The sequence below is a fragment of the Petaurus breviceps genome, unplaced genomic scaffold (genome assembly GCF_028583685.1).
Source record: "Petaurus breviceps papuanus isolate PSGF00001 unplaced genomic scaffold, PetGlider_PUasm1.0 224, whole genome shotgun sequence".
Taxonomy (NCBI): domain Eukaryota; kingdom Metazoa; phylum Chordata; class Mammalia; order Diprotodontia; family Petauridae; genus Petaurus; species Petaurus breviceps.
In genome coordinates, this window is record NW_027185887.1 from 6739288 (window position 1) to 6757786 (window position 18499).

The 18499-nt window shown below is 38.4% G+C and overlaps 1 pseudogene; it reads right to left on the reverse strand.

Moving 5' to 3' along the window:
• Positions 1-16807: 16807 nt before the first annotated feature.
• On the reverse strand, positions 16808-17315 carry LOC138166460 (small ribosomal subunit protein uS15-like; annotated as a pseudogene).
• Positions 17316-18499: the final 1184 nt, after the last annotated feature.

Consider the following 18499-nt stretch of genomic DNA (forward strand, 5'->3'; position numbering starts at 1 on the left):
TTTAGTAAATCCTTAATTCAATCATCCTTAAGGAGGCTTAAGGGACACAAAGTTCTCTACCCCTAGGTCACATTGTCTTAATCTCCCAGTCAAAAAGTCTTCTTTCTTCTTAATTGGAGATTAGTTTCCAATCATCCTTAATTCAACCATCCTGAAAAGGTACAGGATACAGAGTACAGAGGTCTCCACCCCTAGGTCACAGTAAATCATGACCTTCTCGTTTTGCATTAGATACCCAAGAAGTGATCCCTTCATCTTGACTTGAGGCTGGCTGCCAGCCTCCATGGTTCCTTTTCCATGGTTCATCCTGCCCAAATCTACACAACTGTCATCTGCGTTCAAAGGCAGGCAGCTCCCAGTTCCTTGTACAGCTCCCTGTCCAGGAACAACATTCCATATTGAAGCTCACAGTGTCCAGTCCACCTCAAGTCCCCCACAGTTCCTGTCTCTGGGAAGGCAAAGCTTAACAGAGCCACAATAATATTCATGCATATTGCCAGCACCATCATCGATTCACTAACTGCCTGTGAAATCAACTCAGACCCACCAACAAGGTCTGAGAACTCAACACAAATCATCAGTATAGAAATCAACACAGACCCACAAACAAGGTCCAAAAGGTCAATATAAACATCAACATAGAAATTAACAAAGACCCACAAACAAGGTCCAAGAGGTCAATACAAATCATCACTAAAGTCCCAGGACCTCTAAAACCCTTGTCCAGGACTTCTGTAAACAGACAACCATAAAGTCCTCTTTCGGGGCTTCCACTAAGGTTCCAGGGCCTTTGTAGAAAGTATCACAAATAAACATCAACACAGACAAAACAGACAAACATAGAGTTCTGGGATACCACAAGTTTTCTTCTTCTCCACCACAAGAGCTCCCTTATCCGTTCTTCTCAGTTCTCAGTTCTTCTCTCTTCTCCATTCTGCCACCACAAGTTCTATTCTCAGTTCTGCTCTCTCCAGCCTGGGCCTCTCCTTATATGTGGTCATTAGCTCCTCCTCTTCCTGTTGTATTAGCAACAGGAGTTCACAGGTTCTAGGGTTCACAACTTGGGGGGGTTCACAAGTTCTGCTTCTCAATCATGGTCAAGGCTCAAAAGAAACTTGAACTGAAACAAAGTGTTAACTAAATAGCTGAAACAGGATGTTAACTACTTCTTTTTCTTAACATCTTGAAACAAGGTGCTAATCAAACAGGTAGTTTGATTGCCCATACAAGGGAAAGGGAAGATCTTTAAATCCCCATTACCATTACAGTCATTCATGTAGCAAGAGTGAGGTATAATACAACCTGGGTGGTACTCCTTTGAAATGTTGCTATATCTGGTGGAGATCTCTAATAATCTCAAATAGACCCTTTATTTGAGGATTTCAGGGAAGGTATAGACAAGAAGAGCACAGGATACGAAGACATAGATAGACTGTACTGTACTGGCAAGGCACCCACATCAGTAAGATCCATTAGAGTTTTAAAGTGTTTAAATGGGAGATCCCTTTTTGGAAGAGAGCATCAAGTCTGAATTTTGATCTAACAAATTATACGCTCTTTTGAAATCAACAAACAATAGTCATGGCAGAGGGATCATATATTCTTTTTACCCCTTAATTGTCTGGCTGTGAAAATGTGGCATGCTATAAAAAAAAATTATCTATGAAAGTCTACCTGTTTCCATTTAATATTTTCTTCAAAATGTACTCAGTGAATGCATAGAAATGTCTGATGAAATGTTTGCAAAAGAAGATAAAGTAAGCACTTTTTTGGTGGGGAGGAGTACCCTTTGTGATTGATCTTTTCCATTTTCCCCTCTTTGAATTATTGTGCGGATAAATCCTTAAAGAATTTACAAATTGTGTAGGCTCTCACATGGTTTTCTTCTACATGATTTAGTTACACCCAATCACTACTTCATCTTTATAACAACCATTGCCACTTTATTACATGATGTTACATACATAATGGTTGTCATTGTTGTAATCCTTGTTGATGTTCAGTTGTTTCATTTGTGTCCAATTCTTTGTGACACCAATTTGGGATTTTCTTGGCAAAGATACTGGAGTGTTTTGCCATTTCTTTCTCCAGCTCATTTTATAGATGAAGAAACTGAGGGTAAATGAGGTTGTGAATTGCCCACGGTCACACAACTAGTCAGCATCTGAGACCATATTTGAATTCAGGTCTCCTGACTTGAGGTCTGGTGCTCTATCCACTGAACCACCTAGCTGCTACTACATAATGGTAGTGGGGTTCAAATGTGTACTCTTATCATCATTGTTAACAACAGACCACTAGAGAAATAATGGAACATCTGTTCCATTTCACATATATTTTCATGCCTCTCCAGGTTCATAGTACAAATCCTAAGCTCTCTAACCTTCTTCTTCCCACCTCCCAACCCCAATGACATTTTTTTTTCTATTTTGTTATAATCTTCCCTTGTTTTGAAAATGATCTTGTACTATGAACTATACTTGGTCGTCTCTGTTAGGTTTCTCGGCTTAAGATCAACTGTTTGCTAGATGAAACCCTGGAAACAAATACTAAATATATAAACACAGACATGATTATGTATGTTTATACATATTTAGAAGCTACATGTGTACACACAAATTTGTTGTTCAGTCATTGTCAGCCATGCTTGAGTCTTCTTGACCCCATTTGGGGTTTATTTGGCAAAGATACTGAAGGGGTTTGTCATTTCCTTCTCTAGTTCATTGTATATATGAGAAACTGAGTCAAAGAGGGTGAAGTGACTTGTCCAGGGTCACACAGCTAGGAAGTGTCTAAAGTCAAATCTGTACTCAGGAAGATGAGTCTTCCTGACTCCAGGCCCAGCACACTATCCTCTGAGCAATCAAACTGCCCTTGTACACATTAATATCTATATACATACAAATACATACATATATATATATATACATGCAGTCAAAACATTTACACAAAGAAAATCATATTCAATATAATTATCTGCACTTAAAAGAAGCAGTGTGGAATGGTAGAAAATACCTAGTTTGCATTCAAAGGATCTGAGTTTGATTCCTGGCTTTGACACTTACTCCTTATGTGGAATTGGAGAAATCATTCACCCTCTCTGACCTCAGTTCTTCATCTTCAAAATTAGGTGATTGTAATAGATGACTTCAAAGGTTCCAGATAGCTCTAAATCTATGATCCCACAATATAAATACAGGGTGTTTTAACTTCATTACAAAAGATTCCAGTGTTTTAGAATCCTCTTTTGACAGGAATCTTCAAGACAATTCTTTAGAAGCTACACAGATCATCTAGAAAGTTCTCCCATGGTTGCTCTATTTTAAAGCATCATAAAGAAGCAGATATTCAATTAGTAAACCAAGGTCCTAGATTATTTTACTGCACTTTTTGAACTTCTCAAACAAGGAAAGATTTTCTATGCTAGGATAATTTTGTGGTCTCCTTTTTTCCTATCCCTCTAAATACTGATGTGGCCTTTTCCTTAAGATAGCTATTGGTGTCCACTGCTAGTATGAATGCCCCATGCAACAGCCTCCGAACTCATGTGGTCTATAACACCAAGGTACCATTGCTTGAATAGTTTTAAATAATTCAGGGTCCTCTTAATCTTAATCTTAAAGCATATACAAAACAAATAGTTTAGCCTGCCAAAAAGCACCTTTTATAAATGTGGATTCTATTTAAGCTGACACCAAATAAATTTTTAACCCCAAAACATCATTCTTTTTACCTACTACTTTTTGTTGCTATGCATATACTCCCTTCCCCCAGTCTCCACAATCACCACCACCTACCCCCCTTTTGATAAAGCTAAAGCTCACAATTCTCTGTATATATATAGTTTGTGCAAAACCTGATTCTTCTAGCTGCCAGAAATTAAAACAAAAAGACTGTATGACTCCCTTGTTCTGACTCCCATGAGATAGCCTTGTTTTTAAAAAAGAAACTATTGTTAACCACAAATTACATTGAATAAGTGACTTGGTGTGGGTTTTCTACTCATTTCTAATTATTAATAATTATCCTAAACTTTTGAAGCTAAATGTAAAAAAAAAAAATCTGGCTCCTTCAAATCACAAGGTAATTTCCTGCTCCAGGGCCCTCCCCCTTGGTAGGAGCTTTCTTAAAGGAGAGAAAGCTAAAGAGTAGTTATTTTGGTTTACCTTGTTTAATGTAATTGGCATGTCCATGAAAAGTTGTGTTAATCAAATCATATTTTAAATACATCAGAGAAGTTTATAGGACACTTTCATAGAATCCTTTCATGAAGCAAAGCCTCCTTTTATACATTCACTTAATAGATGAATCCTTTTGTTAACACAAATCATTCTCTTATTGATTGGTTGGGTCTTTTTTGCTTTTAAATGAGCATTTTGTATTTTTGGTTTGGTAAATCAGGGTACCTGTGTAGTTAAGATAATGAGACATCTTTGTCATTTTTTAATTCTCATTTGGTAGATTATTTTGAAACTTCATATACTGACTCATAATCAAAACTGTCACAATGACTTCATGCACATTGGATCCCCAAACAAAGCCATTCAACTGCTTTTAATAGTGTAAATAGCAACATGTTACCACTTATGGAGAGAAGAATTTGTCCTCCAAAGTTCTGAAGTTAGACTTCCATTAATGTCTCAATTAGACCAGAAATGTAGCTTACATTGATTCTTCTGAAGTCCAATCTTATTAGATTTAGCCCATTGTTCTAACTTCTTGAAATCTTTTTGGGACCTTGTTCTTTCATCCAACCTGGATGAGAGGGGTTAAATACCTAGCTCTCCAGGAGAGCTAGGAAGTCACCAGTTTAGAGTATGAAGAATCAGTGTTCTTTTTTATCTTTGTAAAGAATTTTCCATATGTTTGTTGCCTAAAATGATTACTGGCAGAAGAATGGCCTTTTTTTTTTTTAAAGCCCATTTGTATAAGAAAGTTTATCAAGGGAGACTGCATGTACATAGTAATTGAAGCAATTATGGTTCCTTCTCCAATCAAGGCCACAGCCCCTGAGCTACCTGGCTGTTTTAGCACGTGAATAACCCAGAAGAGACGTGACATCAGTCTATTACTCTTCTGGCAAAGAGCTATGTTTGAGAACCATTTGTCAGTGGAGAGCAAGTTTCCCTGAAAACATTTAAAGGCCTCATAGGGCATTGGGACAGTATCTGGATCATCAATGTAAGGAAGTCTCAAATGGAAATACCAATTCAAGTTGGAAACTTTTCTATACCTTGGAGGTTTAGAGAATCATCTAAAGCCCTGAGAGTTGAAGTGACTTGCCCAGAGTCACACAGCTCTTGTGTCTCTGATGCACTTGAACCCAACTCATCCTAGTTCTGAAATCATTCTTTATCCACTTATGACAAGTCACTGCTCCAAAGGCTCTGTGTGTATGTGTGTGTATGGACACAAATCTAAATCAAAGGCCAGAAATGTAACTAAGAAGGGGGAGGACAAGGAGGAAGACTCCTTGGATTAATGTTATACTCATGTTCCTTTTAACCCTTTCATTCATTTGCATTGAAAAGTAAGTCTTGTAGGCATTGGATGGGTAGTAGAGTGGCTAGAAGGTTGGACTTGAGAGTCAGAAAGATCTAAGTTTGAATCCTACCTTATATACATACTAGTTGTATGGCCCTAGACAAGTCATTTAACTTCTATTTACCTCAGTTTCCTTATCTGTAAAATGGGGATAATAACCTACCTTTCAAGGTTCTCGTCAGGACAAATAAGATAATATTTTAAAATGCTTTGCAAAATGTAAAACACTGTAATTATTATAAAATGCTAGCTCTAGTTGAGAACCTGAGTATTGGAACCCAGAGAACTCTTGCCAGTTTGCTGAATCAGAATCCCCCTAAATAGTCACTGCCTGGGTATAATTTAGCCATGAGAAATTAAGGAAGAAGTCATAGAGAAATTCTAATTCTATTTCAGGTTGATGCCTCAAGATTGAAAAATTGGTGACCAGGAAATACCTCTATTAAAGACAGCTTTAGGCCTGCAAGCATTAGTTGTCTGGAACAACCATTCGTTATTCTAGGGAACAAGGTGCCTGGGGGAGTAGGGGTTAGGGTGGGGTGGAGAATCTCCTTCTGAAGGAGACACACCCTTTCAGACCAAGTTTTGAAGAAACAAACAGACTTACTGGTGGGGGAAAAAGCCTGGAAGGGCTTTTCCTAGTCCCTTGACTGGGTGCCCTGGGGCCTTTCCTTCCCTAAATAAACAAACAAACAGACCAAACCAAATCTATAGTAGAAAATAATCCTATGAGGAAAAAATAGCCCCTAGAGGGAAGATTTCAGTTGAAGCCAGAAACTGGAAGCCAAAAGTAATTCCACAACCTCTTGCCCTAGTGGCCACAGAGGGCAGCAGCCAGCATTGTTTATAGGATCAACAGAATGATGATGAACAGTAATGCACCCCACCAAGACTGTCCACCACACAAGGCCACCAGAGAGCAGACTCTGAAGGGAGTAAACCTGGTGGATAAGTCTGATGATCTCACCAGATCACCCAGGGACCCTGCCCAGATTGAGGCATGTATGGCTGCTCCATCCACAAGCCTTAAATACACACACGGTCTCCACATTTTTTTGGACCTAGTCAAAGTTGTTTTGATATGTTTTTGTAACGGAGATTTTGTTTTTCTTTCATTCTCAGTTGAGGGCAGGTGGAGGGAGACCCAGGGAATGGTATTGGTATTGGGTGGGAATGAGAGAAGGCAGATTTGTACTGATTGCAAAAGAGAAAAGATTCAGTGCAAATGCTGTCAAAAAGCAAGGGGATTTTCCCAGTGCCTCTAGCTTCTCCTGCCTCTCTCTAAAGATACTTTTCCATCTACTCTGAGCTCATCTTGCATGTGCCTAATTATTTTTATGCCATCTCCCTCATTAGAATATAAACTTGAGAACATGGATTATTTTTTGTTTTTATTGTTACTCTCAGAGCTTAGCATATTGCCTGACATATAGTAAGCACTTAATAAATGCTAGTAGATTGACTGATTGATTAATTGAAATAATTAAATAAAATTGACCTGAATTGAATTGAATTGAACTTAGTACCTCCCAAGGCACTTTGGGATAGTTCTAATGATTACGATGCTTTTACTGATATTGAGCTAAAAATCATTTTCTACAACTTACACCCTTTGCTCCTAGACATGACCTTTTGAGTCATGCAAAACAAATCAATCCCTCTTCCATATGAGAGTCCTTCAAACTTTTAAAGACAGCCATCATTTCTTCCCTGGATGCCTTCTCCAGATTAAACATGCACCTTTCTTTCAATTAATCTTCACGTCCAAAGGTTTGGGTTTCATTCTGTGTCCTGTTTACGTGCCCCTGGATGTGTTCCAGCTTGTCAGTGTGCTTTCCTATCACCTCTAAGACCAAATACGAATCCTCTGTTTGGCATTTAAAGTCCTTCTTCCCAATGTTCTTCAATCTCACTCTCCACCACATAATCTTTGATCCACTGACTCTGGTCTCCTTGCTATTCCCCCAACAAGACACTCCATTTCTTAGCTCCAGGCATTTTCTCTGACTATCCCCCACCCCAGGAATGTCATCCTGTTTTCTCATCTCTGCCTCCTGGATTCCCTTGCTTCCTCTAAGTCCCAACTACTATCCCATCTGGGATTTCCCAGACCCCCTTAATTCTAGTGCCCCTCCCCTTTTAGTTATTTCCTTTTGTCCTGTATATAGCTTGTCTAGACATATTTGCTTGCATGCCCCGCCTATTAGATTGTGAACTCCTAGAGAGCAGGGACTGTCTTTTGCCTCTTTTTGTATTCCCAGTGCTTAGCACAGTGCCGGGCACAGAGTGGGCATTTCACTGATTTCTTTTGAGCTATTTCAACTCCTCTTTGCTCAGAGAGCACAGCGCCTTCTTTGATACTGGTATGCCATGCTGGGCAGTCCTGTGCCAGTGTCTCCCATATCATGCAGTCAATTGCAAAGTTCTTCAGGGAGACCTTGAGAGTGTCCTTGTGTTGCTTCTACTGGCCTCTATGTGAGCACTTGGCTTGAGTGAGCTCTTTGTAAAATAGTCTTTGAGGCAAGCATAAGTTTGGCATTCCAACAACCCAGCCAGCCTACTGGAGTTGCACTCTCTGAAGTAAAGTTTACATTTCCTTCAATACTTCATTATTTTAAGGGTCCATGATTGCATTATTGGAAGGATTACTTACACCAAGAAAGTTTATAATGTAGTAATAATTATACTCTTAATACAAATTAAATAAATGATAAATAAAAACTCTAATGCAGTAATAATTATAATTAATAATAATAACCTATGGCAATAACAGTTTATATAGTGTTTTAAAATCTACAAAGTACTTTACATTTGATCCTCAGAAAAATAAAAAGCAGCAAGGTAAATGCTTTTACCATCCCCATTTCACAGCTGTGGAAACTGAAGCTGAAGGCAGTTAAGTGACTTGCCCAGAAATACACAGTAATTTGTGTCTGAGGAAGGGTTCAAACTCTTCATTTCTCACCTGACTGTACAATTTTGTGACTTCTCTGACCAATGTCTCCACCAGAAAATGTGGTACTGGGATAACCTCATCATTCTGTAAGATCTCACCAGTTTTGACACACCATCTCATCACTACCCTCTGCCACTCTGACTGGAGAATGGGGCCATGAACTCCAGACTTCATTTTAAGGAAAGAACCCAGCTCAGTTATCTCCTAATCTCTCACCTGGTTGTACTACCTTAGGATATCTCTGACTGTCTTTTCCACCATGTCCCTGTGTGTCATATCTCCTCCTCCCCTTCTCCTTTTCAGCTTCTTTTTTTGTTTTGTGTTCCCTATTTAGATTGTTAATTTCTTGAAAGGAGGGACTATCTTTTTTAGTATTTATATCTTCAGCACCTAGCATAATTCTGGCACATAGTAGATGCTTTTTAAATGTTTTTTGTCTATTGGCCATTAAATGCAGTTGTTCCTGATGCTAAGACCAGCAGTCTATCCACTGTGCCACTTAGCTACCAGAGTAAATGGTATTTGAGTGTTTCTGTGGTTGAAAAACTCATCACCTTACATCCATCCAACCTGATCATGAACCTCTCAAACATCTCTAAGTTGGTCCTCAGATGATATGCAAACAGTCTGGCAGTGGGACCATATTGGAAATCCTTCCAGCATGATAGGACCTGCCAGAACTAGTACAAAGCTGGCAAGACCTTTAAGAACTAGAGGAGGATGTTAATGGAAGAGGACTTTACACTTATTCCTATCAAATTCCATCTTATTAGATTTGCCTCATCATTCTAACCTGCCAAGATCTTTTTGGATCTCAATTCGGCCATGCCAACATACTTAGGATCATCCACAAATTCAATAAACAGCCCACCTATGCCTCTCAGCCAGTCATTGGTTATTGGTGTAAAGAAAAACTCAACGAGAAAACTCATCTGTCAACATTAGAGGCATGGGCCTTGTGATGAAATTATACTGCCTTCTAGAAGTTATTTCTGAAGTGCCAAGTTCATGTCCTATCCTTTCAGAGAAATATTCTTTTAAAGGAAAGATAGATAGGTTTCCATGGTCTAATGCTCTAGAGAAGCCAGCCCAAAAGGGCTGGGGTGGTTTCAAGAGGGAAAAACATTGCTGATACAAATACAAATAATTACAACAAAGAAAAAAAGAAACCAGCTAAAAAAATAGATAGAGAAAGAGCACCAGCTCTGTTTTCAGAGGACCTGGGTTCAAATTCTACTTCTGATGCTTATTACCTGTGTGACTAAGTCACTTATCCTCCCTGCAACTAATTTTCCTCATCTATAAAATAAGAGCATTGGACTCTATGATCTGTGAGGATTCTTCCATTTCAATATCTATGATCCTATGAATCAATATACAGGGAACTCATCAACTAACTTTATTTTTTTAATATGTACAAAATATGGAAGAGCAGGCAGCAAAGGATAATACAAAATAATGTCCTAGTACTTTAAGGATGATGTCCAAAATGCAATATGGCTGGTGTTGGTATTGAATGCTAAGGAAAACTAAAAAAGGGGGGTTGTTTGTTTTAGCCATACTGGAGCAAAAGTAAAATAAAAATAGATCTAAGAACACTGTATAGGATGATAATGATCAATAATGGAAATAAGGAAAACTATTTCTTTTTTGTTACTAAGGAGAAAAAATAAAGAATAAAAAAATTTAACAGGAAATTGAAACCCAAGGTTTTCAGGCAATGATGCACAAGTGCTTCACTACTCTCAATGAGTTGGATTACCTGGTATAGATAAACTACACCAAAGGTACTAAAAGAATTCATGGTCATGAATACCAAGCCAATATCAGAAATCTATGAAAAATTCTGAAGAATGAAAGGTGTGTCACAGGACTGGAGATACACAAATATTGTCCCAATTTTCAAAAAGAATAAGGCAGTGAGTTCTTCAGAGTATAAACTGGTGAGATTGGCTTCTAACTGGCAAAAATTCTTCTTAAATAGTTATTAAAGGTACTCTGTCATAATTTAGAAGGGTAAGCAAGGATAGTCTACAATGGATTCAATAAGATCAGGCAATATCTAGTTAACCCTATTTCCTTTTTGGATTAGAGCCTAATTGAGGCAGCATGACTTAGGAAAGAGAGAGCCAACCTAAGAGTCAGGAAAATCCAGGTTCAAGCCCCATCTCTCACATTTACTATCTCTGTGTCCCTAGGAAAGTCACTAAGGTGTTAAGTTTCAGAGCAATGGCAAACTGCATTAGTAAAGGAGTTTTCTGTTCAGGAGTCCTTTATTCCAAGGAAATTATAACTCTTATCCCTCCCCCACTCCCACCACACACACACACACACACACACACATACACACACACACACAGAATGATAGACCAAATGAATTCTTTAGGTGTAGAAAATCTGTGTTTATTGTTTAATGGTTTTAATCATGTCTGATTTGGGAAACCCCATTTGGGGTTTTCTTGGCAAAGATACTAGAGCAGTTTGCCATTTCATCATCCAGCTCATTTTACAGATGAGGAAACTGAGGCAAACAATTAAATGACATGCCCAGAATCGTACAGCTAGTAAGCGTCTGAGGTCAGATTTGAACTCAGGTAAATGAGTCTTTCTAACTTCAAGCCCAATACTCTATCCACTGCATCACTAGCTACCTGAAAAATCTGTATCTCAGTAACATATTTCATAAAGTTTTTCATACTATCTTTGAAGATAATGTAAAGACATGTAGAATAGATGATAGTGAGTCTAGAACTGGTTGAAAAACCAGAGTCTATGAGTAATGTATCATTGCCATCCTTCACAGAGGACTCCAATGTAATATACCAAAGGCATCTGAGCTTGGCTCTTCTGCTTAGCACTTTTATTAATAATTTGAACAAAAGCATGGATGACATACCTATCAAATTGGCAGACGACATAAAGTGGGTCAAACTGGCTAATATAATGACTGACAGAATAGGGAATGAAGATTTCAACAGGCTAGAATGATAAACATACCTAATGGAAAATTTAATAGGAAAAATATGAATTCTTACATTTGGTCTCAAAAAACACTTGCCCAAGTACAGGACAGGGAAGTCATAGTTAGACCCTATGCAAAAAGGTACATATGAATAAGATCTAGGGGCTTCCAAGGGCTACAAACTCAACATGATCAATAAAGTGACATGACCACCAAAAACTAATTTTAAATTGCCTTAATAAAAGCATAATCTCTAGAATTTAAAACGATAGGATCCACTATTCCCTGCCCTGATCATTCCACATCTGGAACACTGTGTTTAGTTCTGAGTAGGACATTTTCAAAAGGACATTGACAAAATGGAGCAGGTTCAGAGGAGAAACATTGGAATGGATAGTCAGCACAATCAAAGCCATGCCATATTCTACCTGACTGAAAGGAGTATGAATCTTTAGCCCAGGAAACAGAGGTCTGGGAAGGCGTTTGATAACTATCTTCAAACATGGTGGTGAGACGAAATGATACAAGGACACTGTCAAAGTCTCTCTCAATACCTTTGGAATTAATTTTGTGACATGGGAGACACTGGCACAGGACCATTTAGCATGGCATGCCCACATCAGAGAACGTGCTGTGCTCTATGAGCAAAGCAGAATAGAAAAAGCTCAAAGGAGAAGCCACCCCAAATGTTCATATGGACTATTTGTGCCTGACCTGTGGTAGAGCATTCCAAGTTCATATTGGTCTGATCAGCCACAGCTGAACACATTGAAACCTGACTTTAGCACAGTGATGTCATTTTGGTTCTCTTTGAGTACGCAGGACAAGAATCAACCAATCAAATGACTGGTGTTATCATATAGAAGAGGAATTCTACTTGTTTGTTGGGTTTTGGGGGGGGGGGTTGTTGTTGTTCTTTTCTTCTTGCCCCAGAAGGGAAAATTAGGAACAATGGAAAGAAAGAAGCAGTAGAGAGACAGCATTCAGTTCAATACGAGGAAAATCATCCTTACAATTTGTTTAGCTAGGTGGTACAGTGGTGAGAGTCCCTAACCTCAAGTCTGGAAGATTCCTCTTCCTGAGTTCAAATCTGGCCTTAGACACTTACTAGCTTTATGACCCTGTGCAAGTTACTGTTTGCCTCAGTTCCCTCATCTGTAAAATAAGCTGGAGAAGGAAATGGCAAATCACCCCAGTACTTTTGCCAAGAACGCCCCAAATGGGGTCACAAAGAGTCAGACACAACTGAATTACAACAGTAAAATGGAATGACCCGCCTCAGTATATAGAGAGTACCCAGTCACTGGAGATCTTCACACAGATGCTAGGTAATCACTTGATGGAGGAAAGTGTCAAAGGGACTCCTGTTTTGATATGTGTGAAGTATAGATGACCTTTGAGGTCCCTTCCAGCACTTCAATTCTTTGAAATGGAGCAGCACTAGCAGGGTGATTGCTCTATAAACACATTCAAAATGTAAGAGGAAGGAACTGAGATTTTTCCTCATTTTCCCTCCCACTGCTATAGCACTGTATTTAATTGACTTACAATTTTTCCCCTAATATATTTCTTTATGAAACCTGCCTTGAGCAATGGATACATGATTGTTCACTGAGGGTTGTGCCTCATTTGTTCCTGTAGATTGTGCCTAATTAACGTTAACTTGTCTGTACATAAAAAGTACAATAGGCTGTCCTTTCCAATTTAATTCCGACAGTTTAATCGAATCTGTATTCTTTCAAAAATAATTAGATCATTTACACTTCATTAACATGTAATGTAATGTTGAGACATTCATCATAATGATTTCTTATTTTTCTTGTGCAATATTATCTCCTCTAATGAAACTGTTAACACCATGCATGTCTTAATTAGCTTTATCATATCACTGACAATTTCTGGATAAAGCCACATTTTTACAAATGAAATTGAATTATCCCAGTAGGTATATATTCAACAGAATATGATCTTTTTCTTTTCAAGTAGCAGGAGGGCACACCTTCATACCCAAATGCGTAGTTCTTTGTGCTTTCTGTCATGGTGGATTATAACTACTAATGTGATGTGAAGGTACAATCTCTCTGTCTTATTCTTTTTCTTTATCTTTCTTTTTTCCTTTCTCTCTCTCTCTTTCTTTCTCCCTTTGTTTCTGTCTCTGTCATTGTCTGTATCTCATCCTCTCTCTCTCTACTCTTACAGCTGAATTCACAAATATTATATAGGAATCTGAATATAGGATATTCAAAGCCTATTAGGCAGAAGAAAAAACCAAAGCCTAAGAAGAGTATCCCAGCACCAGTATGATAAAACACATTTGTTAGGAAGCAGCAAGTAGTCCACAATTAATATGAGGAAAACTGAAAAGCAGTTTGTGTAAGACCAGCATTTATATAAGATAAAACAATGGACTGCCCCAAAATCCAATAGGCAAAGTTACATACTATTATCAATCCTGTAAATGGAAGCCCAAGTGGCTCACTGATAGACAAACTACAAATGCATTTCATGTGGAAAAGATCTATTCATTCTTTGTCACTCTCACATACACATAAAGTAGTTTACTATCAATGGCTATGTCTTCAGACCCAAAAGGCAATGTACATGCCTCCATATCTATATGCAAATGACCATTGATGGAGAGGTTTTGGTTCCTCCCCTCCAAGAAACATGGCAGGATAAGCAGCAGCATCATGGAGATGGACTCAATATTATGAGACTAGCAGAAGGGTAGAAAGTGACAGAGGGAGTATTGGCTCCACATGACCTAAATGGGCAATACCATTACAAGGGAATTAATGGATTGTGATCTACAAAGTTAGCAGCTAGTTTGTTTGTTTTAAATAATTAAGGATTATCCTCTAACCAGGTCAGGCCACTGAACATGGGCGATGATAAGGAATAGTCAAGCCCTAACTCTAGCCCAACAGTGAAACTAGAGGAATAGTTAGCTGGGCTAGCCATTCTCTCTCCCAATGAACCAAATGAAATCACAAATCTTGTCCCCCAACTCCAGGAAATAAATAACCAGACAGATAGACTGACATGGATAGACAGACAAACAGATAGATATAGATGGATAAATGGGTAGATGAATTACCAGTCCACATCCACATCTGATATCATGGATAATATATATTCTTGCCACTCATCCTGCATAAGTCATTTTTGATAGTCTATTCTGACTGTGTAGCCCTTTCCACTGCCCTTTGAAGGCTTTGTAATTTTAACTTTCATAATATTTAGTATTCCATGCTTCATAAATACATAGAATTATTAATCGGCAATGAACAATTTGTGATCATTAAAAGAACAGTGCAGTTTCCCAAATATAATTCATTCTGAACTCATCCTCATTTCCAGGCCCAGTTCATTTTCCATCTTCAGCAGGGGAAGGGAAAAGGGAAATAAGCATTTACAGAACACCTTCTATGTGCTAGCCATTGTGCTAAGCACTTCACAAATGTCATCTAATTAAATCCTCACAATAACCTTTCAAGGTAGGTGCTGTTATTATCTCCATTTTACAGGTGAGGAAACTGAGGCAAACAGAGTTTTAAGTAACTTCCTCATGTTCACACAGTTACTGAGTGCCTGAGACCAGATTTGAACTCGGGTCTTTCTGACTCCAGGTCCAGTGTTGTATCTACTGTGTGACTGAGCTTCCCCTATGCATATACTGATATTCTAAATTGGATAAAATTCAAGGGACTGATGTCACAATATGAAAAATATACTTATTTTCATCTATTTCCTTCTTACAGGAGGTCTAGTGGGGCTGATTTCTAAGTCACACTGAAAAGGTTTTGTATTTTTCTAGAGCTCAGTGAAATTAGGAGCATATCATCAGTAAATACAAATATTTAAAAAGTCTTGCAATGAATAAAAAATCATCCTTTTTTGTGGAATTTATGTAGGATGTCTTCCATGACATGGGTGAATCGTTGTTGTTGTCATTCAGTCTTTTCAGTCGTTTCTGACTCTTTGTGACCTTATTTGGTGTTTTCTTGGCAAAGATATGGAAGTGGTTTGCCATTTCCTTCTCCAGCTCATTTTACAGATGAAGAAACTGAGGCAAACAGAATTAAGTGACTTGCCTAGGGTCATGTGACTACAAAGTGTCTGAAACCTGGAGCCAGATTTAACTCAGGTTTTCCTGACTCTAGGCCCAACAGTCTATCCACTGCACCACCTACCTGCCCCAAAGGTAAATACTATAGCAAAATAATGCTTCCCTATTTAGTACCTCACTTAAATAGCCATATTAAGCAGATTATTTAAGTAGAGTTACCTCTGTAGACTTATCCATCATGGTGTCTTCTATGATCTTGAGGCATGAATAAGAGTTATCTTATCTGTGAACTCAAGGCTGCACTTTGTTATATCCAGTCAAATACTTTTCTGACATCAATAAACACAGTAGGCATTTATTTTCTAGATACCTCTCAATGAGTTGCATGATTATAACAATGAACTCCATGAGTTCTGCTACAGAAAATCATTCTAAAAACCTGTCACCTCACACTTTCATTGAAGATACACATACAAATCATGATCATAAGATATTTATAGAGACAAGAAAGCAGGTATATGGGTCAGCAATTGCTGATGTCATCCACACATCCACCACGTATCTTTTTTTTCCTTCCTTAGGAAAAGTATGATCCATGATCTTTCCCATTCTTTTAGAACTACAGTCTCTCTGAAATCTCTTAATATTCACTTCCTCTGTGTTTATACACTTGTAATGCCTCTAACATAGATTTCTATTGAATATACTTGACAGGGTCCAACTGTTCTTCTTGACTTTAGCTTAAATGACATTTTTCCTTAATCAGTAAGTCAGGTACAAAGGGTGGCCTAACTGTGATGGTTCCACTAGTGTTGCTGAAAAAATCCTCAGTATATTCAAGTGGATCTTTGATCTCATCCTTATAGATATTAACTATAACAATGTAGATAACACCTCATCCATGCCCACCCAATCTGTGTGACTCTTGTTCATATCCTCCCATAAGATCACCAAAGGAAATCTATCCAACATGCTGAAAGCATGCCTTCTGCTAATATCATAAGAATATATGAATAGACCTTATAAGCTGTTCATTGATTAACTCAGTCTTGCCTGACTATAGATCTCTTCCAGAGGGCTTGATGCAACCAACTACTGGGTCATCAACATGTTGTATAGTACCCAAGGGACCTGACCATCCACAGAGCATGCCTTCACAGGTATGTTCCCTTTCAGATGACTGTTTTCAGATATTAAAAAAAAAATACAAATGAGTGATGGTTCCACCTCTAAACTGCAATATTTATTTATGTATAATGTATTTATGTACAATATATTTTTTTTCAGTTAGAGGTGACTTTATTACTTGAGTACATAAACCAAAATTTATGCAACCAGAGCAGAGGCTGTGGATGATTCATATTTCCGATTAGGTGGGAGCACTATCTTGGTCTTGTAGTACCGAGCCAGCCGGTGAATTCGGCTCTCATTCTGAATCAGACGGAATTTCGAGTCCTTATCCTTTCTGTTTCTCTCAAGATGCTTTCGAACAGCAACAGCTTTCTTGATCAAGTGATAAAGATCTTCAGGCAGATCAGGGGCAAGTCCCTTGGACTTTAGAATTCTCAAAATTTTGTTGCCAGTTACAAAGCGTACTTGTGCCACGCCATGAGAATCCCTCAGGATCACACCGAGATCTGGGAGGGCGTCAGGCCCTTCTTGGCCAGCTTGTAGATCTGCTCCTTCACGTCGTCCAAGGTGAGCTTCAGCCACGTAGGCACGCTGCGGCGATAAGGCAGAGCCGACTAGGACAGACCCTTCTCGGGAGCGTGCATAGGACCCATGATGGTTTTTTTAAAGCAATCGTGGTTAAGTAACTTGCTCAAGGATACACGGCCAGTTATTTCTGGGTGTGGTGCTGAGTATCTGAGCCCAGATTTGATCCAGGTCCTCCCGAAACTGGAGCCGGTGCTCTTACTCGCTGAGCCACCTGGACGCCTCTAAGCAATTGGGGTTAAGTAACTTGTTCAAGGTTACATGGCCAGGTGTTTCTGGGTGGGTGCTAAGTGTCTGAGCCCGTTTTTCGATCTCCAGGTCATCCCAACACTGGAGCCGGTGCTCTTACTCGCTGTGCTACCTGGCCGCCCAGGCTTTAGGTTCTTTTATTTGAATTCACCATGTTATATGAAATGAAACCACTAACATGCTAATTTTATGAAGGTAAATCTATACTCCTGTTGCTTCACGTGATCAAAAGCATCTAGGTGGAAACTGGCTGAAAATATTGGTGATGGAAATTTAATCTTTTTGCCTGCACAAGGATGAACTTGTATACCATTTTCTAGTTATCATTTCACAAAATCATGTGAGTAAATAGAGCTATGCAGAAATTCCTTATCCAAATAGAGAGGTGATAAGGAAGCTGTTTGGATTCTTTATATTTCCAAATATGTGTGTGTGTGTGTGTTTGTGTGTGTGTGTGTGTGTATTTCTTATTTACCCAAAGGTAGTTGTTCCCTGACAAAGATCTCAATTTTTTTTTTTGGAAAGTTAAATAGAAATATTTAAAAATGAACTACATGGGAAAATAGAATAAGAAAATATTTAGTAGATTTCACTTATCAGTTTTAAAGGATTCCTCTTAAACGATAGGAGGGTTGACTTTGCTTCATTTAGGTTTATTTAGGCAGCACTATCAGAGATGCTAGTTCTTTAAACAAGTTTTGACCTGACCTTGCCTCTTCTTTGCTTTTCCTTTTAATTAAGATGCAAATACATTCACATTTATTTGAGCTAAACAAATAATGGAATAAATGTGAAAACAATGCTTGAATGATATTTAAGAGGGTAGGATTTGATAGCTCTTTCTTTCTTCTTTGGAAATATAGGGGGAGTAGGTTGTATAAAAAAGTAAGGCAGAAGCTAAGAAGGTCCGCCATGGCTCTGGAATATTGTACATTTTGAAAGCAGTACAACATAATCGTCCTGCAAAACATTTTAGGAATCAAGGCTACTAATTAACTGCTAG